This window comes from Mustela putorius, unplaced genomic scaffold (assembly GCF_011764305.1).
Source record: "Mustela putorius furo isolate JIRA1106 unplaced genomic scaffold, ASM1176430v1.1 tig00000107_pilon_pilon_pilon, whole genome shotgun sequence".
NCBI classification, from domain to species: Eukaryota; Metazoa; Chordata; class Mammalia; order Carnivora; family Mustelidae; genus Mustela; species Mustela putorius.
In genome coordinates, this window is record NW_025421284.1 from 4640430 (window position 1) to 4666566 (window position 26137).

At 54.6% G+C, this 26137-nt stretch overlaps 1 long non-coding RNA gene across 1 annotated transcript in view; it reads right to left on the reverse strand.

Annotated features, from left to right (window-relative positions):
- Window positions 1-3808: 3808 nt before the first annotated feature.
- LOC106007385 overlaps window positions 3809-26137 on the reverse strand; it is a 66567-nt gene continuing 44238 nt past the window's right edge. The window contains exons 2-3 of the long non-coding RNA XR_001182091.2: window positions 8006-8160; window positions 3809-7602 (exon numbers count right to left, since the gene is read on the reverse strand). This is a non-coding gene — a long non-coding RNA (uncharacterized LOC106007385). The remainder of the gene's footprint in view (window positions 7603-8005; window positions 8161-26137) is intronic.

Below are 26137 nucleotides of genomic sequence, written 5' to 3' on the forward strand. Positions count from 1 at the left end.
CCTACTTGTGATCTATCTGTCAAATGAATACATAAATAAAATATTTTTTAAGTATATTTTAAGAAATCACTGAAAGCTTTACTCCCAAGTAAGACGTAGTAAATATCAACAGGGCACATATCACTGTAAATATAGCGAGAAAATCTGGACTACATGACAAAAATCATACTTTTAAGGACTTTGGAGAGCAACAGAAGCACTAAGAACCGGACAAAATTCAGTGCTGGCCTAGAAGGACAAAGTGAAATTCCCAGTATTTGCACAGTACTTACGAGTAAAGTCCCACCAGAGTGACCGGACCGCAGCTAACATGGTGGTTCGCCAAATGCTGGATTTTGAGATCCAAGGAATAAGCATGACTCAAGGTGCATTGAGGTCTAGCTGAGATGACAACCCGAGTGCAATCCCAGTTAATTCCCAGTTAGGTTGATACATTAGCCTTTACTCTATTTACCCGATAGAAGAGTGGGCTAGCCTCCTCCAGGGGAAATTACATCAAGTTTAGGCTTGGGAGTTCTTTTCATCATAGGGTCCCACACACAATCCAATTCTGTGAGAAACATAAAGAGGCAGGAAACAATGGGTAAGTAGTTAATAGGAAAACAACATAAAATAGAAATATTTACAGATGAATTCAGATTTTGAAATTATCGAACAAAAACTTTAAAGTAACTCTAATAAAGAAATTAACCAGAAAGGTAATATGAATTAAATACAGGAAATTTCAAAAGACAATAGGAATCCATAAAAAAGGATCTAGTTGGCATTCTACAAATGAAAACCTCAATATTTGAATTTAAGAATTAATTAGGAATGTTTGATAAGAGACTAAATATAGTTTAAAAATGATTAATTAATTGAAAGGTCAATAAAAATACCCCATCTCAAACTCAAAGACAAGGAAGAATAAAAAAGAACAGAGCAGAGTATGTTACACTATAGAGAATAAAGGATAATGAAGTGTGTTCAAAAAGGCTAATTGTCAAGTAATCCCATTTAACACAGAGAAAGGGACAGAAAAAAATTATATTTAAAGGTATGTGACTGATATTTTCTCAAAATGAATGATATCAACATGCAGAGACAAGAAATTCCATGAACATAAGTAAAAAGAAAAGTAGGGCACCTGGCTAATTCAGTTGGTGAAGCATGTGTCTTGATCCTGGGGTTTAAGTTTGAGCCCCCTGATGGGTGTAAAGATTACTTTAAAAAAAAAAAAAACCTTTAAAAAAAATAAAAAGGAACCAAGTCTGGACACATTACAGTCAAACTTGAAAACCAAATACAAAGAAAAATCTAAAAATCAAAAAGGAAAACTTAAATGGTACTTTCAAATAAGAATAAGACAAATGAGTGACTTTTCACCAGAAACTATGGAATTCATGAAACAATGGAATGCTATCTTTAAGGGCTGAAAGGAAGTAGGAAAACCTACTAATCTAGGATTTCATACCTAACAAAATATTCTTTAAGTCATGGAGGCAAAATAAATATGTCTTCATACAAAAAAATTGAGAAAAATCAGCTCTGATAACTTGCATTACAAGGCAAAATAAAGCAACACTGAGGACCAAAGGAAAGGAAAAGTATTATAAAAATATACGAAGCAAGGAAGAGCACCAGAAAGGATAAATTTCAGGGAAGATATTAATCTTTTAAAGCAACCTCAGGAAAGACATCTTGCAATGTTTCTGACAAAGGAGGAAGTAAAATCTAACAAAAATGGCACAAAAAGCAAGAGTGGAAACATGATAAAAATCTTTTGTAAGATTCATCCATTGCCCAGGAAGTGGCAAAAGTATTAACATAAACCTTTATAAATCAAGTATACATATTTTAAACTAGAAGGAAATGAAAAAATATATAACTATAATATCAGTAGACATTATATAACTATAAAAATATAGTTGAATAACTATAAAATATATGTAACTATAATGTCAGTAGACATTATATAAGTATAAAAATACTTCCTTAAGTCCAAAGAAGGAAAGGAGGAATAAGAGAATAACAGCTAGATAGCATGAACAGAAAGCAGATCACAAAGTCTGAGACTGGCCACCTGACCATGAATGCAGCTAAATTAAATGTTAATGCACTAATCATTCCAATTATGACAAAGCTTGTCAGACTGGTTTTTTAAAAAAGGAAAAAAAAATCCCAACTGTGCTGCTTATAAGGGACATATTGCAAGCACAATAACATAGATGGGTTGAAGAACAACTTTTGGGAATAAGAAACACTAAAAGTAATAAAGGCATGGAGGCTATATTCATACAGGACAAAATATAATCTGAAATAAAAGTTACTATAGAAGTAAAGGGAGAGATTTCATAATAATAAATGAAGATATAAAATGAAGATATAAAAAAACTTTGTATGCATAGCTTGAAAATATAAAAAGAAAGGGTATAGATAAAGAAATGGGCCAATCTACAACCATAGGTAGAGGTTCCAAAGCATATTTTCAATAACTGATTGGAAAATAAATCAGTAAAACAAATACAGATTATAAGCACACAGCAGCCAAGAACAGAGTAGATATCTATCCAACACTTCATTCAATGATGACGCACACACGTTTTCTTTAAGATGTGCAAGTTGGACAGTTGCCCAAACTGACCACACTGTGACCATTACGTCTCAAGCTATATTTAAAAATTGAATTCATACACAGTATGTTCTCTGCTTGGTATAAGTAAACCAGGAATCAAAAGAGAAACATGAGAAATCACAATGAAAATTAGAATATATTTTCAATTAAAAGATAATTTAAATAAGATAACTTGGCATTTGTGAAATGCACTGAAAGTACTACATAGAGGCAGAGTTAAGTGGTACAGGGGTACCTGGTGGCTCAGTGGGTGAAGCCTCTGCCTTCAGCTCAGGTCATGATCTTAGGGTCCTGGGATCGAGCCTCACATCGGGCTCTCTGCTCGGCGGGGAGCCTGCTTTCCCCCGCTCTCTCTGCCTGACTCTCTGCCTACTTGTGATCTCTCTCTCTGTGTAAAATAAATAAATAAAATCTTTAAAAAAAAGATATTAAGTGGTATAAATGCATGTATTAAAAAATAAGAAAGAATAAGAGTCAATTATCTAAGATTTCCCTAATAAAAATAGGAAAAAATCCTGCAAATTAACAGTAAGAAAATAATAGAAGAAAGCAAATAATAAAATTAGTAATATAAATCAATAATACAGAAGACAAATATGTAGCAGGAAAAAATAAAAGGTCAAAAGTTGATCCTATAAAAAGATTTATAAAAATAATAAAACACATTTAGAATGGACCCCCCCAAAAAGAAATCACAAATTAGAAAACTTGAAAAGGAAAAAGGTGTATCACTCTAGACCCTACAGACTTTAAGAAGTTAGTAAAAAGATACAATGAACAAGTTTATACCACTAGTTTTGCAGCTTAAAAGTAGAGAGATGGCTTAAAAACACTTGCCAAAAGAGATACACAAAACAGAGAATCCCAAAGACTTGTATCTGTTAAAGGTACTAAGCATTTAATTATTTTTTTTAACAAAATTCCCCCAGACCCAGATAACCTCACTGGAAAATTCTTCCAATAATCAAGACAGAAATAATAACCATAATATACAAATTCCCTCAGAAGATGTAGAAAGGAAAAACACTCCCAGCTAATCTTATGAAGCCGTAAAAACCCAAATACCGTAACCTGACAAAGAATATTACCAGGAAGGAAAACTATAGACCAGTATCTCTCATGAACGAGTTATTAGCAAACCAAATTCAGCAAAGTATAAAGGATATACCAAGTAGGGTTAGTTCAACAGCAACACTCAATGTTAACACATCATGCTCAAGAGGTTTTATTCTAGAAATGCAAGACATTCAACATTAAAGATTCAACTAACTTGGTTCACCATCTTAGCACACTAGAGAAGAAAAGAAGTTATCATTTTGGTAGTAAAATAAAAAGCATTTAACGAATCGTCCCAACAAGTTCAGAAACAAGGCAACGGTGTTCAAGCTCACCACTTCTAGTCAACATTGTTCAAACGACCATTAGAAACTATAGGTGAATTTAGGATATAAGGTCAAAATTCAGAATCAAGTGTGTTTTTATATGCTGGCAGCAAACAATTAGAAAATAGAATTTTAAAGTTTCCATTTACAATAGCATCAAAAAAAAAAAAAAACACCCAAAACATAAACAATGTGTTTTTTTAACATGTAGAACTTCCACGCTGTATAGTGTTAACAATTCTGAGACAAAGTCAAGAAGACTCAAGTAAAGGGAGAGATGTAGAATGTTCTAGATTAGAAAATGCAACATAAATAAGATATCTATTCTCCCCAAATATATCTATATTCTACGTAACACTTTCAAACTTCCAGCAGTCTTCACTGTAGGAATTGATTGGCTAATTAGAAAATTTTTATTTAAAAAGGCAGAGGACCTAGCATAGCCAGGGTACTGGGAAGGAACAACGTTGAAGAGCGGCTCTGTCTGATGTCAAGACTCAGGAAGGCCTTCGGGAACCACAGAGCATGGTGCCAGACACACTAACAAGTACTTCAACAGACCCACACACCCTGGCATGGCTGGGTTTTGACAGAGGACTCACACAGACTCATGCAGGGATTCGAGTCTTTTCAATACAGGGCTCCAGAATAAAGGGGTAGCCCTAACAAACAAAAGGAACCTGAGCCTGACCGCACAGCACACATGAAAATTAACTCAAGATGGATCACAGACCTAAATGCAACCATGAAAGCCATGAAGCTTCTAGAAGTCAGTACAGCAGAGTACCTTCACATCCTCCTGGTAGGCCACATACAAGAAGAAATAACCATTAAAAACTGATAGAAATCCTCAAAACTTAAACTTTCAGTTGAATAGTCAAACCATGTTTTGGGAGAAAACACCCTCTCTATGTATGTGGCAATGAGTTGGTACTCAGAGTATTTGAAGAACAAACAACTTCTGCAATTTCGTAGAAACAAAGACCACAGTAAACACGGGCATTCGGTTGAACATCTACTTCAGTAAAGAGTACATGAATGGGTACCAAGCATGCCCGAATCCTGGTCTTGCTACTCGTTAAGGATGTGCGAATTCAAACCGCAACCAGTCACCCCTCACGATGGCTAAAGTGAAAACGACTGACAGCACCAAACATTCGGAGGATGAGGAGCCAAGGGAATTGGCAGGAATGTGAACTGATACAACCATTTTGGGAATGTCAGAACACAACTTATAAAAATAAATGGACAACTACCCTACGACCCAGGAGCCCACTCTGATGACCCAGGAGCCCACTCGGGTTATGCACCAGAGAACGACGACAGTGTGTACCCACCCAGGGACGCGTCCACAAATGTTCATGGTGGCTTCACTCGTGACAACAAACAGTTAGAGGGAGCCTTGGCGTCCACCAACAGGAGAATGGATGGACAAAGAAATATGTCAGGGCCAGAAAGACTGCTGGGCAACAGGAGGACTGAATCACGAACACACACAACCACCCAGACAGATCTCAAAGACTTGATCTCAAATGAGAGCAGCCAAACATAAAAAGGACATGCTATTTGACACTATTTAAGTAAAACCATAGAACAAATTAAACCATCCTATATAGAGGGAGAAAATCCAAACATGGTACGGGGGAGCAGTGTGAGGTGGCATTGACTGGAAGGGGCAGGAAAGAGTTCTCTGAGGCGGTGAGAGAATCCTGTCTCTCGATCCAGGTTCACATTTCACACGTGCATTGTCAGAAATAACTAGATGGTGCACTCAAAAGCTGTGCATTTAGTTCAAAACAAAAGGAGACGTAAGTATTCAACTCTACCTAGTAACGTAGACACTGAGATATTTAAAGAATCCAGTGTACTGCTGTCAACTTCCTTCGGAATACGTCAAAATTTGTAATAAACTGATAGACGAGATAGAGAGGTGATACACCAAATACAGAAAACTAATCAGGCAGTGAGTGTTCATTGTACAATTCTTTCCATTTTTTTATGTTTGAAAATATTTACAATAAAATGTTAGGAATATAAACAAAAATCGCTCACATTAATAAAATAAAGAAAACTGTGTAATCCTGCCAATAGATGCAGAAAGATAAAACTCAATACTAGTTCCTATTTCAAACCCATAGCAAACTAGAACTAGAAAGCACGTCATTAATTAAAGAGCACCTTACGCACATGCACACATGCATGCGTACACCCCACAGCTGCTACATCAACCTTAATGGTGAAATATTGAACAGTTTCCCCCTGAGGTCAGGAACAGACAAGAATGTGCTCTCACCACTTCCATTAAACAATTGCTCTATGGGTCCTACCCAGAACAATAAGAGAAAGCACAGATTTAAATAAAGAAATGCATGCATAAATGTAAAGTTGGAAAGTAGCAAAATTGACATTGTTCACAAATGTTTATATACATCAAAATTTACAAGTAGTCTACAAAATATTAGAATTAAATTTGCAAGGCCACGGATACAAGACCAATATACAAAATTCCATTAACAGTATTCCTGTGTGCTACCAACAAAGTCACTGGAAGATGAAATTAAAACAATACCAATAGCATCAAAATACATGCCATAGGTGCAAAACCTAGTCTTTAAAACAAGACGCTGCTGAGGGGCATTAAAGGAGACCTAAATACAGGGAATAGTGTAACACAGTTATGGATTGGAAAATGAAAAGAAAAGAGATGTCCACTTCTCTCTATATTTCTCTATGGATTGAATGGGATTTCCATCAAAGTCCAAAGAATTCTCTTGTAGAAACTGACAAACCGATTCTATAATTTATGTGGAAATGCAAAGGACCTGGAAAACCATGTCCATCTTAAAGAAAATGCACAAAGCTGGAGGTCTTAAGCTGTTTGATTTGGAAACTTACTACAAAGCTACCGTAGTTAGCTGACTGTGGCACTGGCAGGAAGAGGGGTAAACAGTCCGGTGGAAGCCCAGAGAGAATGCGGGCATGAGAGCTGTTCATAATAGTCCCTGATTCTTCCATTAGTGTCTGTAGGCTCTGTAGTGATGCCACCTGTCTCTTTCCTGATGTTGGTCGTCCATGTCTTCACCCTGTTCCTTCCAGTCAGTCCTGGTCCTTGCTCTTTTCATGGATCATCTCAGGGGGCTGACAGTCTGTTGACCTATAAAGTGACTAATAAATTGATAAAAATGAACAATCTCTTTTCTGGGCACCTGAAGATTCCAAGAGAAAACCCAGGGTCTTGAGTGGTGGGCACTCTTCTCAGTGGGCTCAGGATATGCTGTGTTCAGGTGTCCCGCAGGGGTCAAATAGGCAGTTAGATATGTGTCCAAGGACTCATTATCAAGATATGAGCCTGAGGGGGACTGTGGAGGACAGGGAGAGAAGCTGGAACCATGACGAGCTGGCTACACCTGGTGACGGAGTAGAGGTGTCAGCCTCCCAGCGGGCTGAGAGCTGTAGCCGTGAGGGCAGCATGAGGACCCGGCTCTCGTGTCGCTTGTGAAGCACGGGCTCCAGAGCTGGGACAGCACAGCTCCCAGGGGCGTGGGGCCGCCATCTCAGCTTACATCTCTTGACTTGGAGCCAGGGAGGGCTCAAGTTTCTCAGGGCCTGAAACATATATTTTGGGGCCCTCTTTAAGATGAAGCATTGAAAATTATGAATGGAACATTAGGGATGGCCTTAGAACGGGCCCTGCAAGTGGGGAGTCCTGAAGCTTGAATGGGACCTGCTGCCCAGTAGCTCCATCCACAGGGAGAGCCAGGCGGCCCCCTCCCTCATCGCCACAGCGCACGTAAGCACTCACAGACATTTGGGGAGGGGGCCATACCTGGCCTCACCATGTTAGAGTGTGAGAAAGCTGGCCTCCCCGCCTCCACATTCATGGTAGAGCAATAGTCCTACGCCAGCGTCTGGGGGCAGCGGCCACTTCACGCAACCCCGAGAAGAACACAGATGCAAGGCTCCAACCTCTCCCGGGACATGCGACCCATCAGACCGACACTTCACTCACCCACCCTTCCCGTCCCGGGGTCCTCGGCCAGGTGCCGGAGGGCTTCTCTACGGCTGGGTAGAAAGTGGTCAGAAGAAGGACACGTGGAAGGAAGCTCGCCCCCGGGAGCCGTAGGAGGGCTGACTGGTCTTCCGCGGGTCCTTCAATGCTTCACCCTGGAAGAGAGAAAGAGGGAAAGGAGGCTTCATCCCGACGAGAGTTTCCTCCGTGTGAGACAGAAGGACACAGAACTCACAGAGGAAGAGCGCAGGGTCGGGGGAGCTGGCGCGCGTCCTTCACTGAGCCCGCGGGTCCCTGAGCTTCACTAGTCCGCCCCAAATGCAAAGACGCCACATGTGGCGTGGGGACGTGGGGTCTGCTCCCAGGCTTTCACGTCATCAGAATCAGCGGGTGGCCAGCGGTCCCCAGCAACCCCCAAGGTGAAGGCCCCGAGCCCTTGCAGAGCCGTGCTCTGCTGTCTGGGCGACACATCTACACGTGGCCTTGGACGTGCTCCCTCGGGGCAGGTCCGAGTGGCCGGCCCCACACTGTGAGCTGTGGGCATGTGGCAACAGATAGCAAGGGGCATTGGGGGACTTCCAGCATTTTCCAGGGCTGCCCTGGTCCCCCACTGAGTGGCTAACTGAAGAGACGCTTCCACGTATGTGTGCCGGGCAAAATCACTGCCCCCAACAAAGTCTTGTGACTTAGGGGCTGCAAATGGGGCCCCGGCTGTCATCTGGAGAACCCGCAGGGACACAGGCCCCAGCCCCCGGCCCAGCTCTCGGGGTGACCCCGGGAAGCGGGACCACTAAAAGCTTCCTGCGCGGTGCCCAGCGGGTCGTCTGCGTCGGATCCGACTGCTCTCCTCCGAGGAACGTCCCCCCTCGGCCTGTGGCCGGGGTGATGAAGCAGAAGAGATGGGCGGTGGATTATTTATAAGACGCCAGCTTCACCTCAAGGCTAAGAGAATGCCATCGCACGAGGCGGGCTCCCCGGAGAGCAGGCCGGGTCTGGAAATGGCACACTGTTCCCGCGGCCCCCGCGGCACTCCGCGCCCCTCCAGCCCCCAGCCACGTGTATTGACCCGACCCGGTGCTTCAGGCCCGGGGCGGTGGGGGGAAGAGAAGCCAGCAGGGCCATGGTTTCCACCCAGAGCTTAGAGTCTGGGGTCTGGCAGCTTACCCGTCCACTGAGGGTCGTTGTGCTGCCCCCCCCACCCTAGCCCTGCCGCTCCCCTGCCCTGTCCTGGCAGCTGCCGGCCCTGCGTTCCAGCTGGGACGCTCAGAGCAGACGCGGGCCGTGATGGGCTGTAGACACCCTCTTCCCACTGCGGGCTCACGGCCAGGGCAGCCCCGCCCCACCAGCCGGAGTGCCGTGACAATGGCCTCTCGCACCCTTGGTGACCCCGTCCCCAACAGCCCCCTGCACCGCCCTGCCACCAGGCTGAGGACGCCCACAGAGCTCTCTCCCTGCAGACCCTGCTTCCTTAGGGAGGCTGCGCCCCTGGCCTCTTCCCGCTCACCTCGCCAGTCCCTGGAGACCACGAGAGCTGCCGCCCAAGGTCGTCCCAGCGCGGCGGGCAGTCCCGGGACCTCACTGCTCACCACCTGCTGCCCCGGTGAGCTTTCCTGACCAGGGACTCTGCTGTCCCCCGTTTCCCTGCTGTACCATCGCCTGCTCCCACCTGAGCGAGGGCTGAGCGTGCAGGCCGTCCGCAAACATGGGCTGTGCACAGCAACACCCCCAGAATCGCACTGTGGAGGCTAAGCACGCCTCCCCACAAACAGCCCGTGGCCACGGAGACGTGGAGAGACACTGTGTGACAGTCGTGGCATCCAAGGTGGCGTGTGGGTCTCAACCCCTAACTTTCCTGGTTGGGAAAATAATTCACTTAATTGAATCGCTTATTTCTAGTTTTTCATGGAGGTTTGCGTGGACCCCACACCACACACCCGTGCCTGTGCACACGCACACGCACGCACACGCAAGGACGCAGAGGCTAACAGGTCCGCACGTTTGCTACGGTGTTCTGCTTCCTGAAGCCCACGTTCCTTCCTCCTAATCTCAGTCACTTGCACGCCGCGCGTACGGAACACAGAATGTTTTAGGGCATGAAGGGTCCCGGCAAAGAGCTTGCTTCAGCAAAGCTTGTCGGCGCGGCCCTGGAAGCGTTCAGAATTCAGACGAGGCGTCCTAATTAAGTTGGACAGTTTCCCCTTCCCGTGGAATGCCCAGGGGTCCCCCTAAGGAAAGCCACGGCCCGGCCACCGTCCGCAAGCGAGCCGCCGTCACTGCTCTGCCCCTGCTCTACAGAGACTCGCAAAATCAACCGAAAACACCTTTGCACATGGTCCAAAAAAAGAGCAAAGAGTGAAGTAAAATATCAGGGCCGAGCGGGTCCGTCACTTTGCTGTAAATGTGAAGCCGTGTGAAAGCGGCCGGTGGCACCGGGCCCGTCGGCCGCCTGTGCACCTGGGTGCCACGGGCTGCGCTAATTGCCCGCAGACGGAGCCTGCCCCTCCGGAGCCCCAGCTCTGCCCCTCGGTCCTCGTCAGGCTTGAAGAGAAGATGCTAAATGGGCAAACGCCGGTCGGGCGCTGCTGGGGTCCCCTGCCACCGGCAGCCCCGAGCCGGCAGCCCAGATGCCGCGTCGGCTCTTTTCCTGGAGGTCACCCTGGAAGTTCATTCTCAGGCTCTCTGACCACTGGTGCCGGGGAGGAGGACAAAGTCTCTGTGTGCTGTGACGCTCTGTGAGAGCGTCCGTCTTCACCAAGTGCACGACCCCCTCTGACAAACTTGGCTTCGATGTGAGTCAGGATCTAGACAACTGGGAAAATCTGAAACAAGGCAGGTCGTCTGTGATCCTGAGTGATTACAGAAGGCTCCGTGGTCAGGCCTGTGGCTCCTGCTGTCAGGAACAGGGTCCACGGGGCGCACGGAGGACGCTGAGAGATGCTCACGAGCTCTTCTCCTTCACTAGTGTTGCAGCGACCCTCTGTGTCGGCTCTGGGGTTCCTGCCTTGCTGTGCACTTGTCACCTCCCCAAGCGGCTTAATTTACTGCAATTTCCCCCAACATGTCCTTTGTGTCGACTGAGTTTATGAGAGACCCGTGGTGGCCCCTCGTCTGTTCCTGAGACTGACAGCTCGTCCCCCGCCGTCTCCACCGCTTGTCCAGGACCTCCGTCGCCTCGGTTCACCTTGAACAACCTGCCCGCACTGCCGTGGGCTTTCCCCGGGCTCTGCGTTCTCGACGTCTCCCGGTGCCGGACGATTCCCTCCGCCCACTGCCTCCGATTCCATTTTACTTTCCTTCCTAGCGGATTCTTCGGGCGGGAGCTTTACTTGACTTCACCCCTTCTTTTCCCTAATACGGGGATCGAAGGCTCCAAATTTCCATCTAAGCAGCGCTTTGTTGCAAACCATGAATGCCTCCTGATCGCGCTCACGAAATATTTTTAATTCCTCTTGTGGTCTCTTCATTGAGATAATGGTGACTTCGAAACACGTCACTTGACTTTCAGATCTTTGAAGATTTTCCGGCGCCTCCTTGCTGGAGTCTAACTCCCTTCGCTCGGGATCAGAGGACACGCACGGCGCCAGGCGATGCGTTCCGGCGCGTGGGCACCTGTTGCCAGGCGTCCGCCTACCCTACCCGGCACGCCGGGGTCCGCTGGGGGGGAGCGGGGCGCCCGGTGAGCGGCAGGTGGATCGCGCGCCTCCGACCGCACCTGCGGCGGGCAGGTAAGACTGCGGTGACCGTGGGACGGAGGAACGGCTTCGTCCCTGGCGCACTTGGAAGAACGTCATCAAAGGAAGGGAGCATCCTGGCTCTGTTTGTGCGGTCTCAAGTGCAGCAGTCATTAGCACGTTTTCGTTTCTTTTCTTGGTTTCGGAGGCAGAGGTCAGGGTTTCATCCGTGGCGTGGAGCACCCGGAGCGTGGAGCACCCGGGGCTCGTCCCCCCCTGCCCTCCCCCACCCCCCTCCCCCGCCCCCTTCCCCCGCCCCCCAGCAACCTTTGTCGGTTTCCCACGATGGAGAGTGGCTCGTGGTTCGTCCCCTGTCTGGTTCCGTCTTGTTTTTACTTTTCCTCTTTCACATTGTACTTGAAATGTTTTACAATTTCCACAAAATCTCCCCATCGGTTCGATTCTACTGTCGCTCTCTCTCGGACGAGGAAACCGAGATTCGGGTGCGATGCTGACTTCCTCCGGGGCCGGGGCGGAGCAGGACTCTCAGCTGTTCCGAGGGTCCCCATGCTGTCCAGGGAGGGGCCGAAGACGGGACAGAGGCGCGGCCCGGCCGTCCCAGCACTGCCGAGGCCACGGGCCAGCCTGCCCGTCTGCCCGTCCCGATGTGCTTCTGTACCCAGAGGGAGGCGGCACGACAAGCCGAGCGTCCGCCGCGGGCAGAGAGACGGTGTCCCTGGGCCCAGGGGCGGCGAGCCGGGGCACACTGAGCTCCGCTCTCCCTCGCAGCGCCCCGCGCTCGGGCTGGGCTGCATCTACCGTTGACCTCAAATTCTCTCACTGAAGCGACCAAAAAATACATCTGAGAAAACTGAAATACTCTTTCTTATCTCATTGTCACAAGGGAAACAGTAAAACGTTTAGAATTCGAGGAATTCATACTAAACTTCTTTTTATGGCCCACTCGAATGTGAAATAAATGGAAATAGATTCACGAGATGCACCCGAACCTCAAACATTTCTCTGGAAAATAAAGCTCGAGATGTTGATCATGGCCGAGACCCACCCCCCCCAGCGTGTGGGAGCGTCACCCCCTCTTCGTGACAGGTTGCACACGCCGCCTCCTCCGCAGCTCTGACCCCAACCGCCCTCCACGGGGACCCTGTCGCTGCACACAGCCACGAGCTCGGTGACTGCTTGATGGAGCCACTCAGCCGGTCCCACGGCGGCGCTTGCCCGGACACCCCAGTGACCACCGCTGTCCTGCGGGGCCGTCAGCACCTGGAGGGTGAGTTCCCTTCGCTTTGGAGGCATTCTGAAGGGTTTCTCCAGTTACCCGCGTCCCTTGTGAAGAAAGCAAGTAAGAGACACAACGTAGCTGCTCCTGGGTGTGGAGTGTGGGACAGGCCCGGGCTAGGAGCTCTGCCCGTGTCACCTTATGAAGTCCCCAAGCACCAAAAGAAGGAGGCGCGTTCAGGCTCAGAACTCCCTCCGTGTGATGCCATCCAGGTCAAAAGCGGCGAGGATTTTAACCCTGGTGAGCACGGCTCCTCGAGGACCCACTGCGTCCCAGCCTGTGGTCCTAGAAAGCATGATTGATGAAGGGGGTGAACTCGGGAAGACTGTGGTCTCTTGCCACTCAGTGGTCAGGATTCGCCACCGGGAGCAGCCCTCCAGCCCTGGGATGACTCTCACCCGCCCGTGCAGCCACACTTCCCAGGGTCAGCGCTCACGCGGAAGACGAAGCCTGAAACATCACCGCAAAACCGGCGGGTCGTCTGTCCCTCGGGTGAGCGGGCAGCGAAGCAGCGGCTGGTCTGCGAGAGGCGCCCAGCCCGTCCCTTGTCAGCGGCTCACGCAGGGAGCTCGAAGTCCGCGTTTGCACCACGGCCATCAACAAAATCCTCCAACCAAGGCTCCTTTCTCAACCATTGCTGAACGGTCACAGACGTGGCACTGAGGAGACCAAGAAAACAGGCCTCCATGCTCCTCGCAGCCTGGAAAACAGACAGACAAGCGGAGGGCGCGCATCTGAGAAAAGCTGATGAACGGAAGCATGAGAAGGGTAAGGCGCGGCCGCGTGGCGCGGGGACTCCCCGAGCGGCAGCACTGTGCCCTCCCCAGCAGGACACTCTCCGTGCCTCAGTGTTGGGACCGAAGCTTCTGCAACCGGGTCGCCCACACCGCTGACCAGAGGCATGCGGCGCTGGACCCTTGGCATAAGGCAGGCGGGTGTCAGGCACGGGCAGGAGCCGCCAGCCTCCCGCGCGGCGGCTCTGGGAGAAGCTCCGCCGAGCGTCCGCCCCGCTTGCCCTTGGCTCCCGGAAGCAGCCGCTCCTTCCAGTCCGACCTGGGAAGCCCTGGAGCCTGTCTGGGTGGGAGCTCATGCTTTTGGTGCCCGTGCCAAAGGCTGTGCCTGGTACTTCCAGCATGAAATCCAGAAAATCGTTCAGCTCTGGTCCGTGGCACGGCTGCGGGCGGCCGGCCGGCCGAGAAGAACCCAGAGCTTCCCGATCTTCTCACCGTGGCCACTGGGCAATTCACTGACTGACACGGCGACGGGACGCCTCGGTCTCTCCGCACCAAACACAGGCTCTCTCTTGGCCCCAGTACAAGGCTGCTGTGGAGCCAAATCCTGCCAAGGGGGCCCCAGAGTGACACAGGAGACCCCGCGACCCGCCCCACGCGTGTCCGCACGCTGGCCCCCCATTCCCGTCGGCTCCCCACCTCTCGGGGCCAGGGAGGCCCCCCCACCCCAGAAAACCTCCCTGTGACCGCCGGGGTCATTCCCCTGGTCCCGTTCCGTAGGCTTGAGTCCGAGTCTGTTTCCACTTGGAAGAGAATGTGCTTTGTTCTCCAACATTTGGGGCGGAGAGGTGTTGCGTCGGAGACACCCTCGGGCACGCGAGGGCTCCCCCAGAGGACGTCTCTTCCTCACACACAAATCACGGAAACCCCACCCCACCCCCGGCACTTGCCGCCCCCCCCTCAGGTTAATTGTGCGACCGACGACACTGGGTTCGAAAGTAGGGAAAAGTGTGTCGTGGACAATTCAGCCACCGCCTCGTCCAGACACCATCATTTCTAAGCCGATGGTCACCATGTCCGGGACCCGTCCCGTCACAGACGAGGCGCCCGACGTCAGGCGGGCCAGGGCGGGGGCAGCACCTGCGTGGGAGCCGCTCGCTTCTGGGAGAACAGGCGTGCCCGCATCTCTTTTCTTTCAGTAAAAGCATTAAAAATGGACCACGGTGGCCCTCATTCCCATCGCCTGCTCCCCGTGACGTGCTCTGAGCCTGCGGCGGGTGCTCCTTCCTGTCGCCGCCACCGGAGATCAGATGGAGTCACGGAAGCGCCTGCCTTCTGGCCTGGTGGAGTCGCACGGGACTGTGCCCTGACTCAAAGCCGTCTTTGTTTTGAGACCAACAGAAACAGAAGGAAGGTTTCCTGCATTGTCCCCCGCCCAGGCCCCCAGGCTCTCAGCCCCCCCAAGCTCCCTCGGGGTGAAGGCAGACACCTGGAAAGCGGGGGGCGGGGGGGTAGGGTGAGCCCCGTCTCCTCACCTCCCCGGGCTGAGGGGCTGCTGGCCAAAGCCTCCACAGGAGTCAGACCTTCAACTCAACCCTGAAGGCAGAGGCACAGAGCCGCATCCTACATGGACGGGAGGGGCACACAGAGGCCACCGCAAAGACATCTCTGCGAGGTGGTGACTCATTTGTCTCAGGGCAAACCCGAAAGAAGAGAAGCACCCCCCGGCACCTCTGCCTCCCGATCACCGCTGCCCCGCGCGTATCTGCTCTTCTCCTGAGAAGGAAAGTCACCGCGACATTCCAGGAGCGCCGGGACTCACAAGGGGACCAGCAGAGCGACATCACGGGTGTGTGGCCGCACCCAGGCAGCCTTTTCCTCTTCCACAAACTCTTCCCCACGTGCCCACACATGTTTCACAGAATGCTATGTCGGAAATGATTAGCATTTTAACGAGCTGTATTCCAGGCTGGATCGTGCAGCCCAAAAAGGGACAACAAAACAAACATTATGGGAAAACCGGCCAAGTCAGAACACGCAGGAGTTCGGGGAGCAGCCGCGCGGCAAGGCGGGCTCCTTCCTTGTGACAAAGGGACCAGGGTGTGTGACAAGGGGCCGACAGAGGGGTGCGTGGGACCTCTCTGCAGGTACTTTCCGAAGCTTTCCCGTACATCTAAAGGTATTCCAAAATAAAAATTTACTTTTTAAAAAAGTCAACCCACAAGTAAATGGAATTACTTTATTATTTCAGAAAATGATCTCAGTGTCAACACGGGACTTTCCCTCAGGACACGGATGTAGGAAGTCTACTGGCTTCTCTCAGCTTTGTGTGAATTCCCTTAAATTTCACACAATTAATTACAATATAGAACATCTTTTAAATAAAGGAATACAAACCCACTTGTCAGCTAAGTGCCTACTTGAATATAGGAACCTAATCACCACCGCTTACGAACTGAAAATAAAATCATAAACGCACACACGGAAAAATCCAACGAGGAAAACTAGGAGATGGTACCCAGGAATTTGGTGTGTACGTTGACCAGCGTCGAGGAAATGTTAGCACTTTCCAGAATCTTGCTGCCGTGAGAACGGGGGCAGGACCGGAGGACAGGGCGGGGCCGTCGGGCACAGGTGAGCAGCCTGGAAACAGCCGAGCACAGAGGTGGGGACGGCGCAGGGGGCTCCGGCGCCGAGCGAGAGGACAGCTCCAACGGGTGCACTGCTCCCGGGGCTGGCCAGGAGCGCCGGTCCGCGCACAGCAGAGCAGGCCTGGGGCCTCCGCTCCCGCCGCTGGCTGACGGTGCACGGTTCTCCTCCAGCCCGAACTCAGACAGGAAAGGGGAGCTCACAGCCTCCTCCAGAGGGAAAGAAACACCTCCCTTTCCTGTCTCCCAAAGGCGGAGATGAAGAAATTAGTGTGCGCTGGGGTGAGCGGCTCTTCCAGTAACACCCGGGGGCTCAGGATTCTGCAACGCGGCAAGCGGAATGTGGTACTCGCGATGCGGAATCAGAACCGACTTGGGGAAGAGAATGCTCTGAGAATCGAGGCCGGTTTTGACAGCATCGGCCCTTTACACGTTTTAAGGAAGCAAACTAGGAGACACGCCCCGAGCGGTCTCGCAGGGCAAGGCCCCGTGCGGGGGCAGCAGAGGCCGCGGGAGGTGAGGTCCGGATGAAAGGTGGGGGGAGCAGAACCGCCCGGCGGTCTCGGGCCCCCGCAGCATCGGGAGCTGCCGCGAACCAAGAGGCTCTGAGAACTCCGCGGTGCTGAGCGAGCCTCCTTCTAAAGGTGTAGAAAAATTAGCTTCACACGAAACACAAGGATGAAGGCGGAAGGTCACGCGAGTCATTACACGAAAGAGAAGAGCCGGGAAGAAGCCGCTCCCCGCAGACCCCGAAGCCGCACAGGGAGACGGGCTCACGGGAACACGCGCGACCCGCCGGCTGCACAGCACAGCGTGAGGACAAGGTCGCTCAGAGTTAGGAGACTCAGACACGCCCTTCTCGCCTAACACGCAGCGAGAAAGAAGAGGAAAACCTTCCACCAAAGAATGGACTGAAACGCCGGGGGACACGGACACACGAGGGAGAGCGCGATACTAAAACACTCCAAGAAAGACGTCGGGAGGCGTGGGACGAAATAGAAAAGACGGAGAAGCACGGAAGCGGGCGACGATCCCCCGCGTGGAGACGGCGGTGCAGAAACCACGGGAGGGCAGGTCAGAGGATGGGGTGCAGGGCAGACGCTCCGGGGGTCCCGGGACCAGAGCCCCGGCGACCGTTAGCGTACGGCCTTGTGCATTTGAACGTTGTCCAGAGAGTGGGTTTTGAAGTCCTCGCCACGCACGGAGCAGGAGCTACGGGGCGGGGGGGGGGGGGACTCCCGTCCCCTTGTCACCGATCTGCAATACAAACCTCTACCCGACCATCACTGAGCACCTTGAGCTCGCACTGGCTTCACGTCGCGTGTCACGGACAGCTCCGTCAACGCGGGCGGAGGAGGAGTCGCAGATGGAAAGAGCAGAGTAAGTGCTGAAAGCCGTCATCCGAGGAAGATTTCCTCAAATACTCTTTTGAAGACTGGAGACTCGGTTTGAAGGAGGCTCCTCGGCCACTGGCTTCTGCAGGCCCGTCCTGGAGCCTGGGCCCGGCTGGGTCTCCTGCTCTCGGTTTTAGCTGGAGTGAGGCTGTCGCCCCAGCGCCTCTGGGTAGGTCACCTCTCCTCCGCAGCGGCTGTCGCTCCTGTCTTGGGAAGCCAGTCAGTCCTATCACCCGGCACACGGTGCAAAGGACAATCCGCAGGACGCGGGGGCCGCTTTCGGACACAGGGTCCCCAGGGTCGGAGTGCCCAGAGCGCTGACAGACACCGGCCCAGGACTGTGAGGCTCACTGGGACCCGCACTCCCCTTTGGAGACCAGGAAGACAAGCCATGTGCCCTGATCCAGCCCAGGGTGCCCAACACTGACCCCAACCCCAGACCCCGGGGGCCCCGCGCCCCATGCCTCTGGGATTGACCCCCCACCCCTGAGCTCCTGGGGACCCCGGACCCACAGCCCCAAGCCACTCTCCCCCCCACCTGCCCAAGGATGATCAGGGGCGGTGGGGCGGGTCTGCAGGCTCCCTGAAAGCATTCTCTGTTCTGTGTCTCCCACCCTGGGGTCCTGTCTCAGCTGGAAACGACACCCCGACGGTTCCAAGGGCAAGGGCGCCCCCGCTGGGCTGACACGAGGAGCACGTGGGGGGGAGCACGTGGGGGGGAGCACGGGGAGGGGGAGCACGGGGAGGGGGAGCACGGGGAGGGGCGCGCTGAGAGCGGGAGCCCACAGAGGCTCAGGGTGAGGGGGCGCAGGTGCCGTGGGGGGTGGGGTCTCCTAGTGTCTTCCCAAAGGTGAGCTGCCCAGGGACGTGTCCCCCTCACGTGGCCCCTCCCCGGGTCTGGCAGGTGCTCGGAGGAGCAGTGGTCACCACCTGCGCAGGGCGGGGGGTGGGGGGAGCTGGCTGGGCAAGGCCTGACCTACGGCCGGGGGGTCAGCGTCAGAGCCTGCTCGGACCGAAGCCCCTTGGGAAGGACCCCCAGCCCTGGGTCCCCGGGGCAGCCCCTGGCCGGATGCTGGCTCCTTCCCTCCCCTGACAGCTCTCCTCTTGGCCAAGACCCTGCGCCCTCCCCCAAGTGTCGGTCCTGGGGTCCTCCGTCCGCTCCACGTGTAAGGCCGGTTCTGGAGAGCCCCCTGCCCGGGCCTCCGTGCTCACCAGCGCTCGGTCAGTAACCACAGGAGGGGGGCTTGGGGGGACCACGGCCTGGGGTCCGGGAATCCCGCAGACTGGCCACCCAGGGGGTGGAGGAGGAGGAAGAACCCTCCCTGCCCGGGGTGGGGGGTGCTGTCCCTGAGTGTCCCCAAGAAACACGGCAACGGGGGCTTCCGAAGGCGGGAGGGTGGGGGTGTGTGGGACAGACAGTGGCGCTCTGGTCAAACCACCCCCACCCCCCAGCCCTGCAGAACTCCAGGGCAGAAAAGTGCATTTTTAGCCCAGAGGTCAAATGAGGCATCAGGGGCGGCGGCAGCCCAGAGCCTGGCGGCCGCGGCCCTCAGCACAGCAGGCGGGTCAGGCCCTGGAGCGAGCGGAGGCCGCGCAGAGGGAGGCAAGCGGACCGCGACAGGCGGTCGTCCCGGTCACTGGAGCCACTGCCCAGAAGCAGCCAGGGGGGTCCCTCAGTAAGAGCCTCAGGTGTCGGAGCGGAAGGGGGCCTCGGAGAAGCCAGACCGGAGGAAGCGTGGTTTGGAGCACGGGCCCTGGCCGTGGACCCCACGGGCCCCACCCTGGTCACGTCGGGGCTGCGTGCCGTCCGCACAAAGTTGGCTTTCGTCATCCCCGTGGAGCTCACCAGCCGCCCTCACCGCTCCTGGACATCTTCCTTCCCACGGGACTCCGGGGACATTCCTCCTCTTTCCGTGCGGAGAGCACACAAGTCAGCACAGAGCTGGGGCGGGGGGCGGCCCGTTTCCAGCCCCCGTGGACTCAAGCTGGTGCTGGGGTGACTGGGGCTGGCCACTCCCAGGCCTCGCCAGGGCAGAAGCATCTCGGGGCCGTGTCCAGGCCGGATGGTCTGCAGGACCTCACCTTGGGACCCCACGCTCCCTGCCCCTTCCCACCGACGCCTCCCCAGTCTGTCTGCCTGTCTCCAAGCTCTGTGACGGGAAGCAACCTCTGCCCTCCCCCCACGTGGGGGGGAGCACGGGGAGGGGGAGCACGGGGAGGGGCCCGTGGTCCTACTCCCTGGTTAGGAGTGAGACATTGTGCTTGAACCCGGCTGCTCATTGAGCACACGTTTCCGGAGTTCCCGGCACCCAGACCCATGGTAGTGGGTGCGTGCGACGGACGCGCGTAGGAGCCCTGCTTGGAAACAGTATTTGTTTCATTTCATTTCTGACTTTTGTTTACTTTTCCCTAACTAAGTTTGACTTCGTATGTCGACGTAGGCCATGAACTCGTCCGGCTGACTCTTTTTGTAGAGCCGTTGGAGTTTTCTTTTTTAAGGGTTTATTTGTATATTTGAGAGAGAGCGCGCGAGCATGAGCGGGGGTGTGGGGGGGACGAGACTCTCCAGCGGACCCAGACGGAGTGCGGAGCCGGACACGGGGTCGGACCTCACGACCCCGAGGTCGCAGCTGAGCAGAAGCCAGGAGCTGGGGCAGGACTGCGCCTGCACGTGTCCAGCCCGTTTGGGGTTTTTCTGTGGGGACGGTCGGTCGCGTCGCCCGAGAGGAGAGGCAGCTCTGCGTCTTGCTTTCTCGCGAGTCTCTGTCGTGCCCCGTTTGACCCGCCAGCGCCTCCGCTGACCGCCTTCCTGCTGATCCTTAGGAAGAAGCGACGTCCCGTGTTTCGCTAAGCGCCGCGTGACTTGCTGGCTTCTCGCAGACGCGCCGTACACCTCCTCCTCTGGTCCCGGGTTCCCCAGAGTTCTCTCTAGGACCACGTATTGGGTTTTTTGTGCGTATCATGGGGCTCTTTTAAAATATGGTTGGCCTCGACTTTCTCAAATTAGTTAACGATTTTCTCACCTGTCTCTGGGAGGAATAAATAAATACTGGTTTTTTCAGCGGGCCGCTCGCCCAACACGGGGCTTGAACACGTGACCCTGCAATTAAGAACCACGCTTTCCCGCCGGAGCCAGCCGGGCGCCCCTGGTTCTTTTTAACCTCAGGTGCCTCTTTCTGGTTCGGGCATCCAGGTGGTCCCGGCTCTGCAGCAGGTGGGAAGCGTTGTCTCTTGCTTGGTTTCTGCAGAAGCTCATGCAGGTGTGGGGCTGCCGTTCCTTCTTCCCCAAACATGTGGTTGAATTCGCCAGTGAAGCCTTCAGGGCCTAGAGTGTCCCTAATGGGGACATTTTTAACCACAAATTCAGTTTCCCTTCCATAGGTAGAACTACCGACTTTTCTCTGCGTGAGCTTCAGGTGTGTGTCTTTCAAGGAACGTGTTTCGAGGAGCCCGTGGAAGTCATCGTCACAAAGGCGTCCAAAAACCCACGCATGAGTGCGTTTCCGGGGTCTGCCGCCCCTCCCCCCGCAGAGCTCCAGCGTCTGGAATGAGCTCGGAGTCCAACAGGAAGGAGACAGAGCAGCGAGGTTTCCAGAGCCCACCCCAGCGGCTCTGAGGACAGAGGAGGGCTCCCCCCTTGGTCAGAGCCTCAGGCCCCCCAGGAGCCACGCCACAGGCGTCTGGTCACTCAGGCCCCTCCTGGGACTCCCGCGGGCAGCCAGCTACCCGTCCCCCTCGGTCTTCAGATGGCAGTGCGGCCCCCGGTGCCCTTGCCATGTGGGGCAGCCCCCTGCAGGCCTGGAGCAGCCTCAGCGGAGCAGGAAAGAGGGTGCGAGCCCCTCCGACAAGGGGAAGGTGCCCACCGCCAAGGTCTCCCTATCCCTCAGCCCCTGCACCTGCTCCGTCCCCCCGCCGCGTCCCTTCCCCGGGCCACCCTCTTGGAGACCCCACCCCTGTCTGCAAGCCTCCCCCCGCTGTGGGGTTGCAGGGGAGCGCTTGGTTTCCCGTGTAACTCGTGTTGTGAGACTTCAAGCTCCTGGGCGTTCACAACCACATCTCGAAAACTTTTAGGTCTGTACGCGCTACCGATAACTATGGCTACTGTTCCTTCGGACGCCGCTGTGCGCAGCTAGCTCATGTAGTGGCTCCTGGCGCTCGCAGCCGTCCTGAGAAAGACTCTTCTCCCAATGCAAGTGCGGAAGCAGGAGCCCGTGGAAACCGTCTTTTCGAATCACGCGACCGCGCAGTTGCATGCGGACGATGGGAACCCAGGCCTGTTGTGTTTAGAAGTTTGCCTGCGATACCCTACAGCCATCTGCCTGTCCCCATACGTGCTGGAGAGTCGCAGCCGCTCGTGAGCCAGACGTAGCTCCGGGCACACAGCGGCTGGGACCCTGGCACCCTTTCTTACCGCGCCGCTGTGGGAGCTGTGGGATGCGGGGCCGGAATCTGTTTCCCACCAGCACCGCAGGTTCAGACTCCTAGGAAGGAAGCCGAAGGGCCCAGCGCACCCTTTGGCTGAGACACCCCATTCTGGGTTCGCCACACGGGGCCACCGACGCCACAGAAATTCAGATGTGTTTCCGCTGTGTGAGGCGGTAATACATCGCTGTGACGCCTCGGAAACACGCCGCCGGCATTTTCACAGAGATCCCTAAGAGCCTTGTGACGGGGGATGTCATCTCCTCAACTCGGATTTTTCTTTTTTACAGATAAATAAACAAAATTGCACCTCATAATGAAAAGAAAATAGCCAACAGAGAGCGGAATCGAATGATCTATCAATTAGACTGTGATCTATACCTCCCCGACGAGAACTATCAATCAGCCCAGTGACTTCTAAATCAACACCATAACACGCGAAATGGCTGCGGTATCTGTCTCCAGCCACATCCATCAGGGGGCAAGACGGGAGCCGATGCTGACCACCCTTGTCAAGCATTCACACCATAAATCACCTTGTCAGACAGCTCCTGCGGTGGCCGGACGTGGCATGTTCCAGCACGGGAAGCCACGCAGGCAGGCGAGCCGTCCTCGTCACCGCGGCCACCGCGCTTGCTCTCCGGGCAAGCCCCCAGCCCTGACGCGCCGGCCGCCTGGCCCAGACCTCAACGGAACACCGTGGCAGGCCACGGACCCCAGGCGCTGTGTTCAGAACGGTTAGGGCAAGTTGGTTTCCCACCCACCAAGGGGATGTTGGCCGGAAGCTCTTGTCCAGCTCTCCACCGTGGTCCATGGAGTCTCGGCCTCGGTCCATGGCTCAGCACCATTGGCCAAGTTGTCCAACTCATAATTCCTCATCAGGAAGGAGGGCTGGTGACTTGTGTCTTATAACAGTGTGTGACACTAAAACAGTGAAAGGAGACGGGTGCTTGGAATGGAGCTTCTGCTGTCCCCTCATTTCAGCAGGGACGCACACTGTACCCATGGGGGAGGGGCAGACTCCCGGGACCCCCCCACAGAGCCCCTCGCCTCAGCGGGGACAAAAATTGAATTTTTATAAATGATTTTGTTTAAAAACTTTCTGTATCTATTACAACGATCTCTTCCTGTGGCCCAGCTGGTAGGTCCTGGTGACCCGCTCCCCAGAGTGTGCCCGACTTTGGGGACAACATGTTTCCGTATGTGGCGGCACCGGATTTGCCGCGACCGCTCAGATCTCGGAGCCTGGGTCCGTGCGGGGGCTGGTGTCTAACGGTGTCTGACGGTGCCCTTAGTAAGCTGGGCATCGGGACGTCTTCGTAAGACGGCGGCACAAGTGTCCCTCATCCTCAGCCCGGTCAAGGCTTTCTTTACGTGTCCGAAGAAACCGCTGGAGTCGTCTCTTGTGTTTTATCTTACTGTAGTGACAGAGAGCGATGGTCCAGACCCCCACATGTCCTCGCGCACACTCGCCTCCGTCGTGCTTTTCAGGAAACTTGTCCGCGTCCCCTCCGCTCTATCAAATGCACCGACATGAAATTGTGGGTAATCCCATCTTTTTCACAACTAAGACTCTGTCCCCTTTTCGTTGTTGTGCTTAAGGACTTGTTGGTGTTACTACTTTTGTGAATATGCGTGAAGGGGTGATTTTCAGATGTTACGTGCTCCTGCTGTGTCTGTATTTTAGATTTCCGTCGGTTTCCTCTGGTCTTTGCTGTGACCTTCCTTCCGTTCTCCGTGGATCTACGGCCTCGCTCCTCCTCTAGGTTCCTGAGATGAAGCTTGCTCCGGTCGGTACCTTCTTTTCTTTCTTTCTAACATTTGCGCTTTGAGCTAACACCTTCTTGGGTTGTCCTCTGCAGGTTTTGTAGGCCTCCTTGTTAGCAGGAGGGCTTCCGCCCCGTCCACGGCTGCCCGCGGAGGTTCAAGCCTGACTTTCTCCATCATCCCAGTGGGATGGAGGCGGGAACGAGAGGCTGCGATTCTGTCAGGGCCCCTGAAGTCACCGCACGGTCTCCGCCCTGAGTCTTTGGGGAAACTTGAAGGTAAAGACTCCCCGTGCTGGGTCTGGCCCGTTGCCCAAGGCCCGGACTCTGGGCTGGTCCCTGGAGGTCACAGAGCTGCCCACGGGGCCGCCTGGGCCGAGTGGGGGCAGATGGTGGTCGTCCCCCAGGATGACACGAGGCAGAGGGCGGGGGCTGCGGGTCTCGAGACCACGTGTGAGCATGAAGGGGGAGCCATGCTTCCACCAGCCGGGCGTGAGGCCCCGCCGTGGCTCGGGTCCATGTGCGCAGGGACTCCGTGGGCCTGCGTGGCTGTGAGGAAGCGGACCCCAGGGAAATGGGCTCTCGGGGTGGGCTCCTTGGCCGTCTCTCCTCTGTGAGGGCTGGAGGCCCTTGAAAGTAGGGGCACGAGCACAGGGAGAGCTCCTGGGAGTCGGGGCGATGACAGCGGACCGCAGCCTCCCCGCTCATCCCTGCTGGACCGGCCGCAGAGGCAGTGCTGCCCTCACGTGTGGGCTCCTTTACTGACCGACTGTTGTCCCAGCGCGTGCATCACGTCTGCGGTTTGGAAAGGACGTTTGCAGGTTAGCGGGAAAGCATCGCTGTGCTGTGCTCACAGCCCTGGGGTGCGGGTGGGCGCGGTGCTGACAGGCTCCTGCTGGCCTCGGGGTCTGAAGTCGCTGCGACTGCCCGGCCGGGGGCTTGCCGGCCGCACGGGAAAACCATGGGACCGAGGGGACGAGCCCCCAGCGTGGGATGGCCTGGCTGAGGGCCATCGATGTGACCTGAGGGGCATTCGGTGCCTCTCCTGACCCAGAGTGTGCCCTAGGCGTTGAGCCGACGGCCTCGTGGTGATGGGAACCCACAGCACAGGAACATGGGGTCAGCATGCTGCCCTGGTGCGGAGCAGGGCTGCACCCACGGAGCCCGACCAGCAGGCAGCGAGGACCAGAATTAGACAGGAGAAGGCAGACCAGCGGTGCTGGGCAGGAGGGGCACAGGGACAGCCAGTGCAGAGCGACACAATATGGGGGACCCCAGAAGGCTGTGTCTGCCCCACCTGCTCTGCAGGACCGCCCACCAAAACTAAAGAAGCGACAGGAGGTCAAACTCACCCTGCCTCTGGGACCCTCCCTGCCGCTGAGGGCAGGGCCGGGACTCCCCACCTGCAGGCCGCAGCTGGGCTCCCAGACGCCGCCCCTCCCTCCACAGCTGCCCAGTGACCATCCCCCACGCCCCGTCCTGCCCCTCCCCTGTCTGCCCCTTGTGCTGCCCACCTGATGCCCTAGAGAGCCCACGTGAGGCAGGTGCCTTGCCGTGGGGGGCAGTGCTTCTGAGCTGGACCCATGGAGCGGGCACCGATGGGTTCACTGAGAGATGACAGGACTCAGGAAGACACCGTCGGCTCTCCTGTGTCTCCTCCAAGTTCATACACTAACTCTCACCCCCGGCACCTCAGAATGGGCCCCCTTGGGGAGATTGTCTTTAAAGAGGTGATTAAGGAAAAATGAGGTCGCTAGGGAGGCCCCGATCCCACAGGACGATGTCGTATGAGGAGAGCAGCTCAGGACGCAGAGGGACGCCTGAGTGGGGACACGGGGGGAGCCGGGGTCGGCCGGGGTCGTCCCTTACCGACGCCCTCCCGCACTGCTACTGCCCCAAATCGCCATCTGCGAGCACCCGGGAAGCCCCTCCCGGGAGATGAGCAGACGCATCGCTGTTGGTCCCCACAGGGCGGACGCACTAGAAGGAAGGCCTCCCAGCCCGCGGCGGGCTCCGGTCACCCAGCGCATGGGCTGAGTGCTGGGTCTGTGCCCGGCCGCAAGGCCACGTGGCCCTGGGCACGGAGATCCACCGCCCTCGTCCACTGCGGCTCTCTCCCGGCGACGCGGACCCGTGTCCTCACCGCCCCCCATCTCAGCACGGACGGCAGAACCAGCCTCCACCCTTGCGGCCCCGGCTGGGC